This window comes from Tamandua tetradactyla, chromosome 21, assembly GCF_023851605.1.
Source record: "Tamandua tetradactyla isolate mTamTet1 chromosome 21, mTamTet1.pri, whole genome shotgun sequence".
In the NCBI taxonomy this organism is placed as follows: Eukaryota; Metazoa; Chordata; class Mammalia; order Pilosa; family Myrmecophagidae; genus Tamandua; species Tamandua tetradactyla.
Window position 1 is genome coordinate 44,669,037 of NC_135347.1, and position 19,833 is coordinate 44,688,869.

The 19,833-nt window shown below is 37.6% G+C and overlaps 1 pseudogene; it reads right to left on the reverse strand.

Moving 5' to 3' along the window:
* Nucleotides 1–509: 509 nt before the first annotated feature.
* On the reverse strand, nt 510–1,063 carry LOC143665356 (heat shock protein beta-8 pseudogene; annotated as a pseudogene).
* Nucleotides 1,064–19,833: the final 18,770 nt, after the last annotated feature.

The following is a 19,833-nucleotide window of genomic DNA, read 5'->3' on the forward strand; positions in this document are numbered from 1 at the left end:
TGAGTGGAGATATAAGATCTGCCTATAACCCTTTTGGAGACCAGGACTATGGGAACCCAGTGGGGTAAGCTAATGGGTTCCATTAAGTAAATCCTGGGGCAGGCTTAGAACTGGGAGCTCAGAATAGGAATCCTGGTGGTGGGGAGGTTCCCACAGAAAAAAAAAACCGGCATTTACATTAAGAGTTTGAAAGCCATAAGGTTAATATACTATGTGAAATGTTAAGTCCCCTTTCTACTTGTTTTGCAGCTATAGAATGTGCAACATTTTCATCAAGATAGAGAAGGTAAAGAAAGAAGAGCTCCCAGCATCTTGGCCTATTGCAACTGAACATGGCTTGCCAATTGTGCCATCTTGGAAAACCTCCTATTCCACTCTCCAGGGAATCTGGGGCCAATTCTTCCCCTCAACATTTTAGTCACACTAAGTCTATCAGTTCTGCTAAGGTCCTAGAATCAGAGAACCCTGGGGTTGGGGAAGGAACAAGGACAAGTAGAGACTGGGGGGTCTCAGGTGATGTCCTGGTTGTCTTGGGGAATCTGGTTGTTGAAACTGCTCTCTTCGAATGGTGAATAAGGGGGAATCTGGGGAGCTTAAGTGATCAGCGGGCCCTCTTGGGAAAGCAAGGCAAAGACCATCATGGGATCCACTTCTGTAGGAAGCTGGATTTTCTTAGTGAATTTCTTGGAAACAAGGCCACTTTCTTGCTGCTTCTCTTTATGTTTGCCAAACACCTCCACATTTCTGTCCTTAGTCTTCACCATCAGCTCTGCCCGCTTGTAACTGTGTGTACATGCTTTCCAGGGTTGGACAGGAATTGGGGGGCTTCTGCCCTCAACGGGTACCCCGAATCTGGCAGTGGTGGTGTGTTCTCAGGGCACCATACTTGGCCTAAGAGCTAAGGCAGGGTGCAGTTGGACGAAGGGGCAGACATGTCATAGGAGAAGAGGTCCATGTCAAAGCCATCATCCTGCAGGTGGGAGGACAGGGGTGAGTCATGCAAGGGGTCTCAGCAGAGGTGGCTTGGATAGTGGCAGGAGAAGGGCAGCTGACCATCAGCCATGGTGGCTGGGTAGCCTGGAGGGTAAACAGCGGCTCAGAAGGAGGAAGCTGCCAGCTCAAGATCATGCAGCAAGCTAATGGCGGATGGGCTGGTTTTCAAAGTCAATTTCTCAGCCTAAGAAAAAGCTGCTATTTGGGTCAGAGACCCAAAGAATCATACACTTCCAAAAACCAAGGAACCCACCCCGAAGACACTCCAGGCATCAGAGGTGACCCTGGCTGGTGCGGCAGAATCCCAGAGAATTCCCCACCTCTGGATCTCTTACCAGAAATCAGCAAGCCATCCGTCCTGTGAGGCTGCCCAGGCTTGCAGCTAGAGCAGTTGACCTTTAGACTGGAGGGAGCCAGTAGCTTAATGAACCCCCGGGACGAGCACCTAGAAATCTGTGGAAAACAGCTATTTACTTGCTGTTAGAGTCTGAAGGTGGGTTTTGCAAGCGCCTCCTGTCACCGATTATTTGAGTATTCTGAAGTAACGAACCAGCCCCCGAAAATCCTCCGAGGGAACAGCTGGGATCCCGAGGAATGATGACTTTAAAATGCTAAGTTTTGGGCGGTGTGACATGGGCTCAGTGGCAGAGTTCTTCCTTGTCATGCCTGAGACCTGGTTCGATTCCCGGTGCCTGCCCATGCAAAAAAAGAAAAAAAAAAGAAAAAAGAAAAACAAGCAAACAATGCTAAGTCTTCTAACCCATAAACACGGAATTTCATTCTATTTATTTAGGTCTTTTTTAGCAAGGTTTTGTAGTTTTCTGTATAAAAGTTGTTTATATCCTTGGTAAGATTTATTCCTAGATAATTGGTGTTTTAGTTGCTACAGTAAATGTAACTTTTTTCATGTTTTTTCTTTTTTTTTTGGTTGTTCATTGCTTGTTTATAGAAACACTACATATTATTAGGTGTTGCTCTTGTATCCCACCACTTTGCTGGATTCATTTATTAGACCTAGGGGCTGTGTATTTTTCAGGAATTTTCTGTATATAGGATCATGTCATATTCATATAGGGCACTTATGCTTTTTCCATTCCAACTTGGATGCCTTTATTTCTGTTTCTTGCCTACTTGCTCTGGCAAGAACTTCCAGTCTAGTGTTGCATGACAGTGGCAACAGTGGACATCCTTATCTTATTCCTGACCTTAGAGGCAAAACTGTCAGTCTTTAATTGTTAAGTAGGATATTAGTTGTGGGTTTTTCATATGCTCCTTTTATCATGCTGAGTACATTTCCTCTATTTCTAGTTTCTTAATTGTTTTTATTAAGAATGCATACTGGATTGTATCACATGCTTTTTTTCTGCATCAACTGAGATAATCGTGTGGGTTATTTCCCCCTTTGTTCTGTCAATGCAGTTTGTTACATTAATTGAATTTCTTATATTGAACCACCCTTGCATATTAGGGATAAATCCTACTTGATTATCATGTATAATTCTTTTAATGTGTTGTTGGATTTTGTTTCTAGTTTGTTGAGCATTTTTGCAAGTATATTAATAATAGACATTAGTTTGCAATTTGATTTTCTTGTGGTATCTTTATCTGGCTTTGATATAAAGGTAATGTTGGGCTCATAGAATGAATGAGGATTGTTGCCCCATCTTCAGTTTTTTGTAGGAGTTTGAGTAGAATTGGCATTAAGTCTTCTTGGGATGTTGGTACAATTCACCTGTGAAGCCATTTGAACCTGGGCTTTTTCTTACGGGAAGATTTTTGATGACCAATTCAATCTCTTTACTTGTGGTTGGTTTGTGGAAGTCTTTTGGGCTGGGTGAGAGTGCTGCTTTTTCTCCAGCTCTTCTTTCTTGAGGGTTTCCTTGTTCTTCCCCAGGATTTTCTTGATGTGCTCCATTATTTCCTTTTTGATCTTGGTTTCCACATACACCAGGAACCACTCTGCAGAATTGAAACAGAACTGCTGCAAAAGTGATGGTGTCATGTTCTTGAATATCATAATCTGCACCCAAGAGTTTTTATGTTGGATCTGAGGTAGGTTGAAAAACACAAATTTCCTGGTGTCCTCACCCAGTTGGCTGGGAGGTTTTTGATTACTGATTCAATCCCTTTTCTAGTCATTGCTTTGTTGGGATCTTTTACTCTTCTCGAGCCACTGTAGATTGTTCGTGTGTTTCTAGGAATTTCTCCATTTCGCCTAGCTTATCTAATTTATTGGCAGACAGTTGTACAGTATCCTCTTATATTCCTTTTTATTTCAATGGGTTTGGTAGTGAAGTCCATTTCATTTCTGATTTCCATTATTTGTGCCTTCTCTCTTTTCTTCATCAGTCTACATAAAAGTTTGTCAATTTTATTGATCTTTTCAAATAACCAACATTTAGTTTTATTGATTTTCTCTTTTTTTAAAATGATCTATTTCATTTATTTCCACTTTTTGATTTATTGCTTTCTTCCTTCTGCTTGCTTTTCATTTTCAATTGAAATGAAAATTTTCAATTTTCAGGTTAACTCTCTGATTTGAAATATTTCTTCTTTTTTAACATAAGTATTTAGAGCTATAAATTTCCCTGTCATCATTGCTGTGTCAGTTTGAAATTATGTACCTTGGAAGAACCATGTTCTAAACCTAATCCAATCTTGCGGGAGCAGCCATTTCTTTTACTCCTAATTCAATTTTGTAGGGTGGAAAATTTTAAATAGATTATCTCCACAGAGATGGGACATGCCCAATTGTGGGTGTGGCCTTTTGGTTAGGTGGATATGTGACTCCACCCATTCAAAGAAGGCCTTGATTCGTATACTAAAGTCCCTTAAAAAGGGAAATATTTTGGAGAATAAGATGTAGACACTTGGAGAACAGTTTCAGAGCTGACAGAAACATGGATGTTTGGAGATGCTTGGAGTGCTGACAGAGAGAGAAGATGCCTAGACATGGGCAGAGGCCAGCAGACGTCACCATGCGCCTTCCCATGATATGCTAAGCAAACCAGAACTTAGAGTTGTGTCCCAGAGGAATAAGTGAAGCTCCATAGATGCTTATAGAAGAAACCACTGGCAGCAGAGGCTAAAAGCAATGGAGCCCAGGAGCTGGGGACCAGCAGATGCCAGTCACATGCCTTCCCAGCTGACAGAGGTGTTCTGGATGGCATCAGCCTTTCTTGAGTGAATGTCACCTCACGTTAGTGCCTTAATTTGGACATTTTCCACACAGACTTAGAACTGTAACTTGTAACATTAAATTCCCTTTTAAAAGCCACTCCATTTCTAGTATATTGCCTTCTGGCAGCTTAACCAACTAAACCCGATTTTGGTCCTGAAAGTGGGGTGCTATAGTTTGCAAATACCAAGCATGTGGAACAGCTTTTTTAAATGGATAAGAAGAAGATTCTGGAAGAGATGTGAGGACCTTGATAGAGAAGGCCTAGAATGTTTTGAAGAGACTATTAGTAGAAATGTGGACTCTAAGGATACTTTAGACAGAAAATGATGAATGTGTCATTGTAAACTCTAAGGAAGGAATTCTTTGTGGATGGAACAAGGAATTAGAGAGTGATGAACTTGGATATTTAACTGAAGAAATTTCCAAACTAAATGTGGAAAATGCAGTCTGGCTGTTCCTTGCAGCTTATAGTAAAATGTGAGAAGAATGAGATAAGTTGAGAGTTGAACTCTTGGGTACAAAGAAAACAGTAATTGATGGCTTGCAAAATTCTGGGCTTCCAGAAAGGGAGACCCCAATGAGTAAGTCTCTGTGTGAGGATTTAAGAAAACATGGAAGCAGTCAGCCATTTCAGAAAAAGCCAGGATTGGAAATGGAGTTAGCCAGAAAGGAGTTGCGGAAGTCCTATTGTCTGATGGTTGTGATCCCTGCGTACTATATAGAAAAATTACATGAGTGTTGTGTGATCTCTCTAAACAGAACCACTGCCAGTCTGGACTAAAAAGGACAGAAACAGGGCATATTGAAGGAAAAATGACTTCAGAGGCAGAACCTTAGGAGCTAAAGTCTGAAACCAAAAAATCTTAGGTCAAGAGAGTGGACCCACATGCATTTGGAGAGGTTGAAATTTCCCCAAAGGCAAAGGGTAAGTCTTCTGGTCAGGAAAAGTTTTACCCTTCCAGGCCTTGGAGAAGGTGAATTGCACAATATGGGTATTTGGAGGACCATGGTTGCTACCCCATCATTCTGGATGGGTTGAGCATGTGCCCTGGAGATGGCAGAGAAGCCAGGTGCTGCCCCCAAAGCTTGGAGAAGGTAGAGTCAAGAGAAAGATAGTCCCTCCTTGTTTCCCAGCATTGCAACTCACCCCAGTGTTTGGAGAGAGAGCAAGGCAACTATACAGACACTTGGAAAGGATGGGACTACTGCTTTCTAAAGCCTTGTGGAAAAATGACTCTCAGACTCTAAAATCCAATGGAATTTGCCCTACAGGCTGTCGGAACTGTTTGAGTTTGTTGACCCCTGTTTACCTTTCGATTTCTCCCTATGGCAATGAAAACATGTTTCCTTTGACTGATCCTCCTTTTTATATTGGCAGCCGATAACTTGTTCCCCTTTTCATAGGTCAAAGCCAGAGGATAATTTTTTGCCTTAGAACAAAAGGCAAATATAGCAGACTTTGTTGAGATTTTGTAATGTTTTTGATTTTGTATTGTATTTGTGTTGTTACTGAAATGATTTAAGGGGTTTGTGTTATTGTCATGGAATGAATGTATTTTATATATGGAAGGACCATGCCTTATTTGGGGTCCAGAGGGTGGAATGTGCTGATTTGAAGCTGTTCAATACCCTAGAATAATCACATTCAAATCGTGATCCAATCTTGCAGGACAGGCCCTTATTTTAATACTGATTCAATACTGTATGGTGGAAACTTTTGATTAAATTATCTTGACAGAGAGGTGTGGCCTTTTGATTAGATGGAGATGTGACTCCACCTATTCAAGGTGGGTCTTGATTAGTTTACTAGAGTCCTTTAAAAGGGGAAATGTTATGGAGAAAACTCAGATGCAGACGTTTGGAGAATAGTTGCTTCAGAGGTGACAGAAACATGGATGTTTGGAGATGCTTAAAGTTATGACAGAGAGCAGATGCCTAGACATGGTCAGATGTCACCATGTGCCTTCCCATGAGATGCTAAGCAAGCCAGAACCCATAGTTGTGTCCCAGAGGAATAGGTGAAGCCCCACGAATGCTTACAAAGGAAACCACTGGCAACAGAGGCTGAAAGCAATGGAACCAGCATCAGGGGAGCAGCAAATATCAGCCACATGCCTTCCCAGCTGATAGAGGTGTTCTGGATGGCATCAGCCTTCCTCGAGTGTAAACTCTTGTTGGTGCCTTAATTTGGACATTTTCATGTCCTTAGAATTGTAACTTGCTACTTATTAAATTCTCTTTTGTTGTCAGAGAAGATATATTGCATGATTTTAAAATTTTTCAATTTATTGAGACTTCTTTTATTACCTAAGATATGGTCTAACTGGAGAATGGCCCATGTGTACTTAGGAAGAAATATATATTCTGTTTCTTTTAGGCAAAGTGCTCTCTCTAGATATGTATCTGATAGGTTAGTTGGTTTGGAGTATTATGCAATTCTTGTATTTCCCTCTTGATCTTCTGTCTAGATATTCTATTCATTATTGAAAGTGGTGTATTAAAATCACCCACTATTAATGTAGACCCATCAGTTTCTCCCTTCAAATCTGTCAGTATTTGATTCACATATTTTGGAGCCCTGCTGTTAGGTGCATATATATTTATAGTTGGTACATCTTGTTTAACTGACCCCTTTATCAATATATAATTACCATCTTTGTTCTTTATAACTGTTTTTTTTTTCACTTAAAATCTATTTTATTTGAAATTATTATAGCTACCTAAGCTCTCTTTGGTTTATTACTTGCATAGTATTTATGTGTCTCCATCTTTTTATTTTTAACCTACTTGTGTCTTGGGGTCATGCCTTTATATATATTCTCCTAATCTCTGCCATTTGAGAGTTTAAACCATTTGCATTTTAAGTCACTGCTGAAAATGCCAGACATTTTTTTCTGCCAATTTTCTATTTAATTTGTGTAAGTCTTTGCTTTTTGTCTCTCAATTCTTATGTTAATGCACACGTTCATATTTATTTTATTTTTATCTTTTACCACTTTGAATATCCTTTCATTTCTATCTGGATATATTTTTCAGAAATTTTCTATGGGGTTAAAATTTAAAATAAAAAATTTGTAACAATCATATTTGGTTTGATACCAACATGACTTCAATAGCATTCTCTTACAATTTTCCTGGTTTCCCCAACCCCACCTTTTTTTGTAGTTGCGACCATTACAACTTTGTACATGTATGTCCAAAACCATAAACTTATTATGACTATGTATACATTGACATTAACATCTGTAGAAATAAGAAGTGGAGTTACATAGCAAAAAACACAGTAAAATAATACTGACATATGCTATTACCTAAATGGTTACCTTTACTGATATCTTTATTTATTTATGTAGCATTTAACCACCATCTAGTGTTCTTTCAGTGTGATTATTTCCTTTAGCATTGTTTTATAGGGCTGGTCTGGTGATAATGAGCCCCCTCAGCTTTTCTTTATGTGGGAGTGTCTTAATCTCTCCCTCAGTTTTGAAGGAAAGTCTTGCCAGGTATAATATTCTTGATTGGCAATTGTTTTCTTTCAGCACTTGAGCTATTTCAATGCACTGCCTTCTTGCCACTTTGTTTTCTGACAAGAAATTGACACAATCTAATTGAGACTCTCTTGCACATGTATGTTATTTTTCTCATGTAGCTTTCACAATCCTCTTCTTGTCCTTTTATTTGCCAGTTTGAACAGAGGGTGAGGGGGCATGCTTTTCTTTATGTTTATCCTATTTTGATGTTTTTTGTGCTTTTTGGATTTGTGTCATCGCATCTTTTCTACATTTGGGAAATTTTCCATCATTATTTATTTGAATATTTCTTCTGCACTTTTTTCTTCCTCTCTTTCTGAGACTCCCATAATGCATTCATTGGTATGCTTGATGGTGTCCGATAGGTCTAATAAGCTATTTTCACTTTTTATAATTATTTTTTCTTTCTGCCCCTCAGCATGATTCATTTCAATTTTCTTGTCTTAAAGGTCACTGATTCTACTGTCAGCTATAATCCACTGTTGAAAACTTCCTGACAATTTTTCATTTTAGTTATTGTGTTATTTAACTTTGGGAGTTCTGTTTGTTTCCATTTAATAATTTCTGTTTCTTTATTGAATTCTTATATTGTTGATTCACTGTTTTCCAGTATATATACACCACAGTTTCCCCTTCCATTCCTTAGTCATTGTACCCTTAGGTCACCTCCATTCATTATGAATCATGAATACTGCTATCATAAGAACCCCACTGTGCAAATGTCCATTCATGTTCCCACTCAGTTCCCTGAGCAATGAGGTTGCAGGATCATACGGAACTCCACCCCTACCCTCCTGTGGAATCACCACACTGCCCTCCAGAGTGGTTGCATCTCTCAGTTTCCCCACCTACAGCAAATAGGTACATCTCTTTCTGCATATTTTCTCTAGCACTTGTTTCTCTGTTCATTTTAAAAGTTTTATTCACACATCACACAAGCCAACCTAAGTAAATACCCAGGACTTCACCACCATAATCTATATGAAGACATTTCCTTTTCTTCTGTGAAGAATCCATACCCCTCCCTAATGTCACCTACTAGCTGACATTCAGTTTTTCATAATGCCTTTGTTACAGTCAGTGGAAGCATATTATGGTGTTAATGTTGACTATAGACCCTAGCTTGCATTGATTGTACTTTTCCTGTATACCATCAATTTTCAAAACCTTACAATGTTGACATTCATTTGCTCTCCCTCATACAAAAACATTTTTATATTTGTACATTTAATCACCATTATTGTCCACTCTAGGCACTCTTAAGTTATACCATTGCAGTGTTTATCTTCCATCTTTCTTTCTAGTTTCATGCATGCTCCCAGCTCTACTCCCTCAACCATACTCACATTCAACTTCATTCAGTGTGCTTATATTATATTATGCTGTATTGCTGCCATCAGATAGTACTGTGCTATCCATTTCTGAATTTTTATAGTCAGTCCTGTTGCACAATCTGTATTTCTTCAGCATCAAATGCCCAATCTCTGTCCTCTTTCTATTGCCTGATAACCTGTGCTCTTAACTTTAAGACTCAAAGTTCACTCATTAATATTAGTTCATATTAGTGAGGCCATATAGTATTTGTCCTTTTATTTCTGGCTAATTTTACTCAGCATATTGTCCTCAAGTTTCATCCACACTGTTACATGTTTCATGAATTTATTCTTTCTTACAGCTACATAATATTCCATTGAATGTATACACAACAGCTTGTTTAGGTATTCATCCACTAATGGACATTTGGGCTGTTTCCATCTCTTAACAGTCATAAATAATGATACTATAAACATCAATGTGCAAATATCTATGTCATTGCCTTCAATTCCTCAGAATATATACCTAGTAATGGGATTGCTAGATCATATGGAAATTCTATATTTAACGTCCTGAGGAACTGCCAAACTGCCTTCCATAGCAGTTGTGCCACCTTATATTCCACTAACAGTGGATAAGTGTACATCTTTCTCCATATCCTCTCCAGCACGTTTATTTTCTGGTTTTTTTTTTATTTTTATAATGACCATTCTAGTGGGGGAAATGATATTTCACACTGGTTTTGATTTGCATTTCCCTAATAGCCAGTGAAGTTGAGCATCTTTTCATGTGCCTTTTAGCCATTTGTATTTCCTCTTCTAAAAAGTGTCTGTTGTTGCCTTTTGCCTATTTTTTTTAAATTAGGTTATCTTTTTGTTGTTGATTTGAAAAATGTCTTTATATATTCTGGATACTAAATGCTTATCTGATATGTGGTTTCCAAATTTTGTCCCCCATTGTGTAGACTACATTTTTAAATGTCTGACAAAATTCTTTGATGAACAAAAGTGTTTAATTTTGAGGAGATTCCATTAATGTATTTCTTTTGTCAATGCTTGTGCTTTGGGTGTAAGGTGTAGGAAATTGCCTCCTATTACAAGATTTATAGGATATTTCACCACATTTTTTTCTAAAAGTTTTGTGGTCTTAGCTCTAATGTTTAGGTCTTTGATTCATTTTGAGTTAATTTTTGTAGAGGGTATGAATTATGGATCCTCTTTCATTCTTTTGCATATGGATATCCAGTTCTTCAAGCACCATTTATGGAAGAGGCTGCTCTGTCCAAGTGTGATGGCTTGATCACCTTATCAAAGATCAATTATACATAGCTGAGAGGTTCTATTTCTGAACACTCAACTCAATTCCATTGGTCACTATATCTACCTTTATGCCAGTACCATGCTGTTTTGACAACTGTAGCTTTGTAATATTTTTTAAGGTTTGGTAGTGTGAGACCTCCCACTTCATTTTTCTTTCTCAAGATATTTTTACTTATTCAGGGCACCTTGCCCTTCCAAATAAATTCTGTTATTGGCTTTACTATTTCTGCATAATAAGTTGGGATTTTAATTGGTATTGCACTGAATCTATAAATCAATTTGGGTAGAATTGACATCTTAACTATACATAGTCTTCCAATCCATGAAGATGGTATGCCCTTCCATTTATTTATATCTTCCTAAATAAGTTGTTCTTTTGTCTGGCTTTGGAATTAGGGTGATGTTGGCTTTATAGAAGGAGTTAGATAGTTTTTCCTCCTCTTCAGTTTTTTTTTTCAAGGATTTGAGCAAGATTGATATTAATTCTTTCTTGAATGCTTGGTAGAATTCACATGTGAAGCCATCTGGTCCTGAACTTTTCTTTTTTGAGAGTTTTTGATGACTAATTTAATCTCTTTAGTTGTGATTGGTTTGTTGAGGTCATCTATTTCTTCTTGAGACAATGTTGGTTGTTCATGCATTTTTTAGTTTGTAAATGCTACCAGAATGCAATATAACAGAGACAGAATTACCTTTAAAAAGGGGAATTTATTAAATTGCAAGTTTACAGTTCTAAGGCCATGAAAATGTCTAAACTTAGGCATCCAGTAAAAGATCCCTTGATTCAAGAAAGGCTGATGGGTCCAGAACACCTCTGTCAGCTGGAGAGGCACATGAAAACATCTGCTAGCTTTCTTCCCTGGATTCCCATTTTGTAAGGATTCCCTGGAGCTTTTCTTCTTCTGGTTCTCCAAAGATCTCTGGCTGTGTGGGCTCTCTCAGCTCTGTTGGCTATTCCCAAAATGGTTCTCTCTTAATGGGCTCCAGTAAACAGCCCCACCTTGAATGGGTGGAGACACATCTCCTGAAAACTGCCTAATCAAAAGTGACCATCTACAATTAGGTGGGTCACATTTCCATGGAAATAATAAAAAGAATCCCACCCACCCAGCAATATTGAATGAGGATAAAAGGACATGGCTTTTCTGGGGTATATAATGGCTTCAAACTTGCAAAATGTCTTTCTAGGAAGCTGTCCGTTTCACATACATTATCTGGTTTACTAGCATATGGTTGCTTATAGTATCCTCTCATTACCTCCTTTATTTCTATGGGGTCAGAGGTTATGTCTCCTCTTCCATTTCTGATTTTATTTATCTGCAAACTCCCTCTTTTTTTTTTGTCAGCCTAGTTAAAGGTCCATCAATTTTATTAATTTTCTCAAACAGCCAACTTCTGGTTTTGTTGATTTTCTCTGTTTATATTTCCAATTTCATTTTTCTGCTCTAGTCTTCATTATTTCCTTCCTTTTGTTTGCTTTGGGGCTAGTTTTCTGTTTTTCCTCTGGTTCTTCCAGGTGGACAGTTAATTCCCAGATTTAGCTCTTTCCTCTTTTTTAATATAGGAATTTAAAGCAATAAATTTCCCTCTCAGCACTACCTTTTCTGTGTCCCATAAATTTCAATATGTTGCATTTTCATTTTCATTTGCCTTGAGATTTTTTACTGATTTCTTTTGTAATTTCTTCCTTGACCCACTGGTTGTTTAAGAGTGTATGGGTGGCCTCTGTTTTTTGTGGCTTTTCTGGCCCTCTTCCTGATATTGATTTCCAATTTGATTTCATTATGATCTGAAAAAGTGTTTTCATAATTTCAATCTTTTAAATTTATTGAGCTTGCTTTATGACCCAACATATTGTCTATCCTTGAGAATGGTCCATGAGCACTTGTGAAAAATGTGTGTCCTGCTATTGTGGGGGTGTAATATTCTATAAATGAGAGTTAAGTGTAGTTTATTGTATTATTCAAAATCTCTTTTTCCTCATTTATCCTCTGTATAGATGTTCTGTCCATTGATGAGAGCAGGGAGTTGAAGTCTCCAACTATTATGATGGATGTGTCTGCTTCTCCCTTCAGTTTTGTCAGTGTTTGCCTCATGTATTTTGGAGCACTCTGGCTTGGGGAATAAATATTTATGATTGTTATGTCTTCTTGTTGAATTGTTCCTTTTATTAACACACAGTGTTCTTCTTTGTCTCTTTTAATTGTTTTACATTTGAACTCTGGTTTGTCAGATTTTTGTATAGATACCCCTGCTCTTTTCTGGTTGTGGTTTGCATGAAATAACTTTTTCCAGCCTTTCCATTTCAACCTATTTTTTTTATCCTTAAATTTAAAGTGAGTCTCTTGTAGATGGCGTATAACTGGGTCATGTTTTGTAATTCATTCTACCCATCTATGCATTTGAAGTGGGGCACTTTACCCATTAACATTATTGTTATGATATACTTTCTTCTATATTTTGCCTTTTGAATTTTATATGTCATATCTAATTTTTTTCTTTTTACTTTTACTGATAGTCTTCATTTCTACATTCTTCTCTCATGTCTTTTCCCATCTGCCAGCAGTGCTGCCTTTATTATTTCTTGTAGAGCCAGTCTCTTAGTCACAAATTCTCACAGTGACTGTCTGAAAATATCTTAACCTCCCCCTTATTCATTGAGGGATGGTTTTGCTGGGTATGGAATTCTTGGTTGGCAGTTTAAAATCTTAAGTATATCATACCAATGACTTCTCATTTCCATAGTCTCAGCTGAGAAATCCTCACATAGTCTTAGCAAGCTCCCCTTGTATGTGATGGATTGCTTTTCTCTTGCAGATTTCAAAATTCTCTCTTTGTCTATGACATTTGACCATCTCATTACTTGACATCTTAGAGTAGGTCTCTTTGATCTATTCTGTTTGGGGGTATGCTGCACTTCTTGGATCTGTAATTTTATGCCATTCATAAGATATGGGCAATTTTCAGTGATTATTTCCTCCATTAGTCTTTCTGCTCCTTTTCCTGTCTCTTCTCCTTCTGGGACATCCACAGCATATATATTCTTGAACTTTATGTTGTCATTCAATTCCCTGAGATCCTGCTCATATTTTTCCATTCTTTTCCCTATATTTTCTTTTATGTGGCAGATTTTAGATGTCCAGTCCTCTGGTTCACTAATTCTTTCTTCAAATATATTGTTGTATGTTTCGTTTGTTTTTTAAATCTCTTCTACTATGCCTTTCATTCCCATAAGTCCTGTGATTTGTTTCTTCACACTTTTGAGTTCTTCTTTATGTTTGCCCAATGTCTTCTCTATATCCTCCCTCAATTCACTGATTTGGTGTTTGATGAGATTTTGCATGTGTTTGAACATATTGATTTAGCTGTTTCAACTCTTGTATCTCTTTTGAAGTGTTGGGTTGTTTCTTTGACAGGGTCATATTTTCAATTTTCCTAGTATGACTCATTATTTTTTGTTGGTGTCTAGGCATCAGATATCTTCAATTAGTTTATTTTTGAGGTTGTTTTCACTCTTTCATGTAGGGTTTACTTGCTGGATGTCTTTGTTCGCTATCTGTTCTTTGACATTCCAGTTCAATTTATTCTAGACCTCTAGCATAGGTTCTGTTTAACTGATAAGAGTTTTTCCTTTCTTGTTTTTTTGTTTCTTGCCATGCCTATATGGAGCCTGTTTTTTGAGGAAGGTCTCTCCAGATATTATAAACCCCAATCAAATTTTCCCAGACATGACAGGCTCATGTGTCAAGAGGAAAGCATTGCCAGCGTAAGTTTTCTCTGAGGGTGAGACTCAGAAGGTTGTCAGACTTTCCTATGAAGCTGCTAGACTCTGTGCTTTTCCTGTCCTGTCCAGCATTTGGTTTTTGCCCCAGGCTTTCCACCATCTTAAAATGATGTGGTGCTTTAATTTCAGCAGCTTCTCCTTGCCAGAGGCATGGTTGACACAGAGGTTGCAGTAGAAGGTGGTCTTTGATCACTTTTGTTGTCCAGACTGTGGGGCCTGAATTCCCTGAAGGGGGGGCCTCTATTTGACCTGAGACCCACCCCCCTTTTCTGTGGAGGGGGAGGGATATACACTTTATGGAATTAAGCTCTTTCACCTGACTAGTTACTTTGTCTCTCAAACATGCTTTAGTTCTGACCTTGCCTTAGGCAGTGCTGGAGCCTGAGAGTGCTTGCAGCTCTATCTAATGAACTGTTAAGAGGGGGAAAAAAAGCCAAAAGCCTTTTCAGGGCCAGACCCCTACTTCCCAGGTTTGCCAAAACAAGAGTTTGAATTAGTACATAGCTCTATGTGACCCCAGGCTCCATGTGACTCCTTTTCTTGGGGTCCAGCCCTTTTCCAGTATCTTGTGCTGTCCAATTATATAAACCTTTTTTTTTTTTCCCCATCAACCTCATCCCCTCTCTGCTGGAACCAAAATTCCTGGTTCCTTTTAATGCTTATGCCAGGTTTATCTGTGCTGGGAGCCTGTCTTCAGTAGTCAGAATTTGTTATTAATTCTACAATTGGAACTTGATTGAGCTAAATCTTTGCTACTAGTAAAGTCTGTTTTGTTTTCCCTAAGGGAACTAGCCTGCTGTGCCCATGGGGGAGGGGTGTCAGCCTCCATGCAGTTCTGTGTGGGATTTCAGTCATACCACCCTTCCCAGTCTGGTATACAATATGTGTCCAGTCACTGATGTCCCCCAGCAGTTGTTCAGTACAGTTCTTAACTATTTCCTAGCTGCTCTGGAGGATGAACTAAATTCCACACCTCATTATGCTGCCATCTTACCCTTTTGTCATTCCCTTTCTCTATGATCATTTAAAAAAATGTTTGTTCAGTGTCTACATATTGGTCTCCTTTGTTAGTGTTTTCCTGGATTTTCATCCTCTGCCTTCAGATAGGCCATCGTTTCTTTCTTTGTTTTATAATATTTGTTGCAACCTGTACATGTAATTCATAATTCTTTATTTGTTTTGTAATATTTGTCACACCCCGCACATGTTAATATTTTTAAATGTTAAATCTGGGATTTATTTCTGAGATGTTTGCTTCTTGATTTTGCAGCCAGCTGGTGATAATACAGAGATCTTATTGTGCTTTCTTCTTCTGATTAGTAAGGTCTGGCCAAGGTGAAAGTAAAGTGCAGGGGTCTCCTTCTCTTTTTTTGGCCTTGCTTTATCACCAGCTTGTACTACCTAATTATTTTCATGTTCCTCTATTTACAGAAACTCAAATGTTCTCTCTATTTCCTAGGAGACAGACTTCATTCTCCCTGTTTTTATTTTTTTATTTTATTATTTTTTTGCAATGGCAGGCACCAAGAATCAAACCTGGGTCTCCGGCATGGCAGATGAGAACTCTGCCAGCTGACCCACCATGGCCCACCCTCCCTGACTTTTAAAAACAGGCACACATTTGCTTCAGGCTGTCTGCCTCTATAGTTTACTACACATTTTTTATTTTCTCAAGCTGATTTCACCTGTAAGAGAAAAGTTTAGGAGAGGCTGCAGGATGGAGAGGAGTTTCTTGAGTCAGTCTTTCCCAGGCATGACAATCTAGAAGTCCTGTGAATGAGGTGCAGACTAGCTCCAAATTGCACTAGGGAAGGGACTAAGAAGGTCACCAAGGGTTCTTCCATGGCTCCTCAGCACTGCACTTTCTTGAGCTGCTCAGCAAATGCAGTACTTCAACCAACTATCTTCCACAGCCCTGAGTAGGCAAAGCATCTTTAAGTCTCCTCAGCCACCTCTAATTGGGCAGGTTAGTACAATGGCCACCCTCAGAGCCTGGCCCCCAGCTATTCAAATTTGCTAATCAAAGACTGTGGTCAGCAATTGGCTGTGCTCACTCCTTATTTTAGGAAGAGGATTTTTTCATCCCTTTCTGTCAACAACAGAAAGTGGCTGGAGCCCAAGGTGGTTGGCTATAAGAGTGGGAAATGGGTGCCAGTAACTACTACATGAAGAGAGCAATTAATTTACTTGTCTTTACCATAATTTACCAGCCTTTTAATATCACTCTTCTCTGGATGCTGTATATTCTCTTGGCCTCTGGAATTTCAAAATATTTGTTTCAGACAGTTCCTGCTGGTTCAATAGTTTTTCTGGTGGGAGGACTGAATCCTGGAGCTTCCTATTTCTCCATCTTCCCCAAGGTTTCTCCTGGATGTGTTCCTACCTGGTTCTAGCAATGGTTTCTGCTTCTGGTAAGCTGATTCTCTTTATTCACTTGTCATTAAAGTTTTCTGTTGGTGGTTTTCCCTGTGACCTCAATTCTCTGACGGATCTAAAAACTGTTGGTTTTAGTAGGGAAGTTTCAGTACTGCTTTCCTTGTTCCATGCCTTCATCCCAATCTTTAGTGCTGACTCCAGGGTCCCACTGCTTTTCCTTTCCCATTCTGATACAATACCATATAAAAAATTGTGGCGTTAGGAGTACAGGTCCTTCACCCAGAAATCTGAGGAAATTTTGTCACATGACACTCTGTTAGGTTGACACTAATTGTGTATCAGTTTAATTTCTTATTTATATACTTTTAAGTTTCAATATTCTTGAAATTTTTAACTGTCAGATGATAGAGAAAAGGGCAAGTGGGCGTAATTTAAAGTTTGACAGAGTTCTACAACGACCATTCTCTAATTTCTTTCAGTTAGAGTTCTTGGTAAAGATCTATTTAAAACCATCTGGGTATCCTACATGCCTCTGTCCTGTTGTGAGGGGAGTTTGAGAAAATAGGACAATGGTACCCCAGTTACTGTATTGTCATTTGCTGTCCCCAATCCTGTCAACAGGGCCAAAGTTTTGAGTGAAGAAATTTCCTGAATCAAAGATTTGAATTAAAAAAATTCCTCCCAAAAAACCAGAAATCTGCTTTTTGTTGTTCTTCCTGGTTCTGCTATAGTGCATGCTGGGCCTATCAGCATACAATGTTTTCTACCATATCCTATCCTAAAATTTTCTCCATTGGTGTATTTCAGTTTGGGTATTGACCTATTTCTCTACTTTAATCCGCATAGTCCTTAAAATGAGCCTACTGTTTTCACATGTCTCTCTACTTCCTTACCTCTAATTCTCTCCAACTCACTCCAGCCTGACTTTCACTGATCTTTCAGGCTAATAACTGAATAATGGCCTACTTGGAAGCAAGAATGGATTTGGGGAGAATAATGGGAAAGCTGTTTGTGATAGTACAGTTGATGACAGGTAGTACAAGATTGGAGGGGGCATAAACTAATTGAGGGAATTATATTTATGAGAGAATATTGACAGGTCTTGGTTCAATTTTGGATATTTTGGATTTGAGGAACTCATGAGACTTGTAAATATATATATGGAATAAGCATTGCTCATAATAGATGAGGATCTCAGAAAAGAAGTCTGAGACAGAGCTAAATTTAAGCATCATAAGTTTAACTATTGATGTGAGCCATTGACACTTAAGAAAAGAAGGGTGAATTGAAAGAGAGGATTTAGGGGGAAAAAAATCCTGCTATAGTCTGTAATGTATTCTAGCTCCTCTGTCACTTAAAACAGTGGCTATAGAGTAAATTTGGATGTATGGAACTGACAAGATAATAACCCTTCAAGCTGTTCTTTTTTTTTCTAGGTGATACATTTTTCTTTCAGTTTGCAGGGAGACTTAGTGTATTTGAAGGTGCATAAGCAGTAGCTTTTGCCACCTTGTCACTCTATTTTTAATAATTCATTTTGGCAATAGGTCTTGCAGGATGCATGAAGTAAATATTAGTATAATAATATAATATTTGATTATATTGATACAATTTGAAGTAAATATCTTTTTGCTATTTTAAAAGAAAAGTTTTGATACAGCTATGAAATTCAGTTAGCACTTTCTTGTTCTCTGAAAATGTAACACCTATTTTTTTCCTTAGCTGCTTTTGAAATGCTTTAGTTTTAGTAGTTGAGGTGACAGTAAAGAATAGCTTTATTTTTTAAAAAATGCTAGAGTAAACATATAAATCCAAGGTGAAAAACAGAAACGTTTACAAACTAAATATATATCATACTTGCATTGGGAAAAAGAAATACATGCATGTAGAAAATATACTAGTTTTAACACATTTATGATAACAGAATAAGAAAATGAAAAATATCCATTTTATCATAGAGGTTGTTATATGCTTTAGTGTGTTAATAATCAATAGTAATATTCTGTGTGGGTTATTAAGCTGGACAACCACCTTTACAACATTCTTCCCCTAAGTAAAGAAAAGGGCGGTATAAAGTGCAAATAAATAAGGAACATTTTAGTAAACTTAAATGTAGGAAATTAATTATCCTGAAATTATTCTTTTGTTTGAATATCACTTTTTACCAACATACACATTAACCACTTTTGTGAACAAACAAGAAAGCAAATGATTGAACTTATTAGAGCCTTCAATATTTAGATATGGAACAGAAAAGTGTTGTATTGGTATTTGTACTTAATTTATATTCTAAAAGTATGATAGATAACCTGATTTTCCAGGTATGCTTTTTTAGAAAATGATACTTAAATGACAAAGTAATTGATGATACAGGATCTTTACATTTTAACTCTTTTTAGTTAAACTCAAAATGCTAGACTATACATGTATTTCATCCATGGTAGGTAATATCTGGAATGGAGAATTTCCCTGGGAATCTGAAGATATATTACAAAATAATTTTTTCAAAAATGTCAAAGTTTCATTTATTTTTATTGTACAAGCAATTCATAGCAAATTGACATCAGTTTGTTCAGCATGGGTAAAATTTGAAAGATCTAAAACATCCTAGTTTCTCAATTATTATTAATAAAGCTAATTTGTATAAGCCAACTTTTCATTTTATGAAAACATAAAGGAGGAACCCTATTCTTTCTCAGATGATATTCTTTTCTGCATTTTATTTTTCTGACTTAATCCTCTCAGATCATTTCTTGAATGTACACTAGTCACACCTAAAACTCCACACTATAAAATTATTTACGTTAAGGAAAGAAATTTTATTTCTGTGGTATTTGTACCATCCTGAACTGGTCCTCCTCAGAAGCTTTTTAGGCCTCAGACATTTCAGGAACCCATCCTGCTGATATAGCTTCCTTTGGGTCATTTTCCATAGAAGATCACACATGTTTATTTTCTGTGTATACTCTTCCTGGAAATGTATATCATTACAGAAAATATGTATTCGTCTCAGGTGTGGAATGAAGCTAAACTAAAATTCAAACTTAAGTTTGTTGGATGGAATGTTTATTTCCTTCTGGCTTGTTCTGAGATGTATTTTCTCATTAATTTTGGGTCCTGAGAGATATCATGTTATAATAAAAGGTTGTAAGGTAAGAAGGTAGCATTGACACCTTAATAGGTTTACTTCCCTTCAGGTCACAACTAGACACACATGGTAATTTAGTTGAATTAAAGCAAAAATCATTGGCATTGTTGTTCAAAATGACTACCTGAAGTCAATAAAAGGTCTCTGTCAGTTGAGTTACTAAAGTCTGTATATCCTGAGTAGATTGC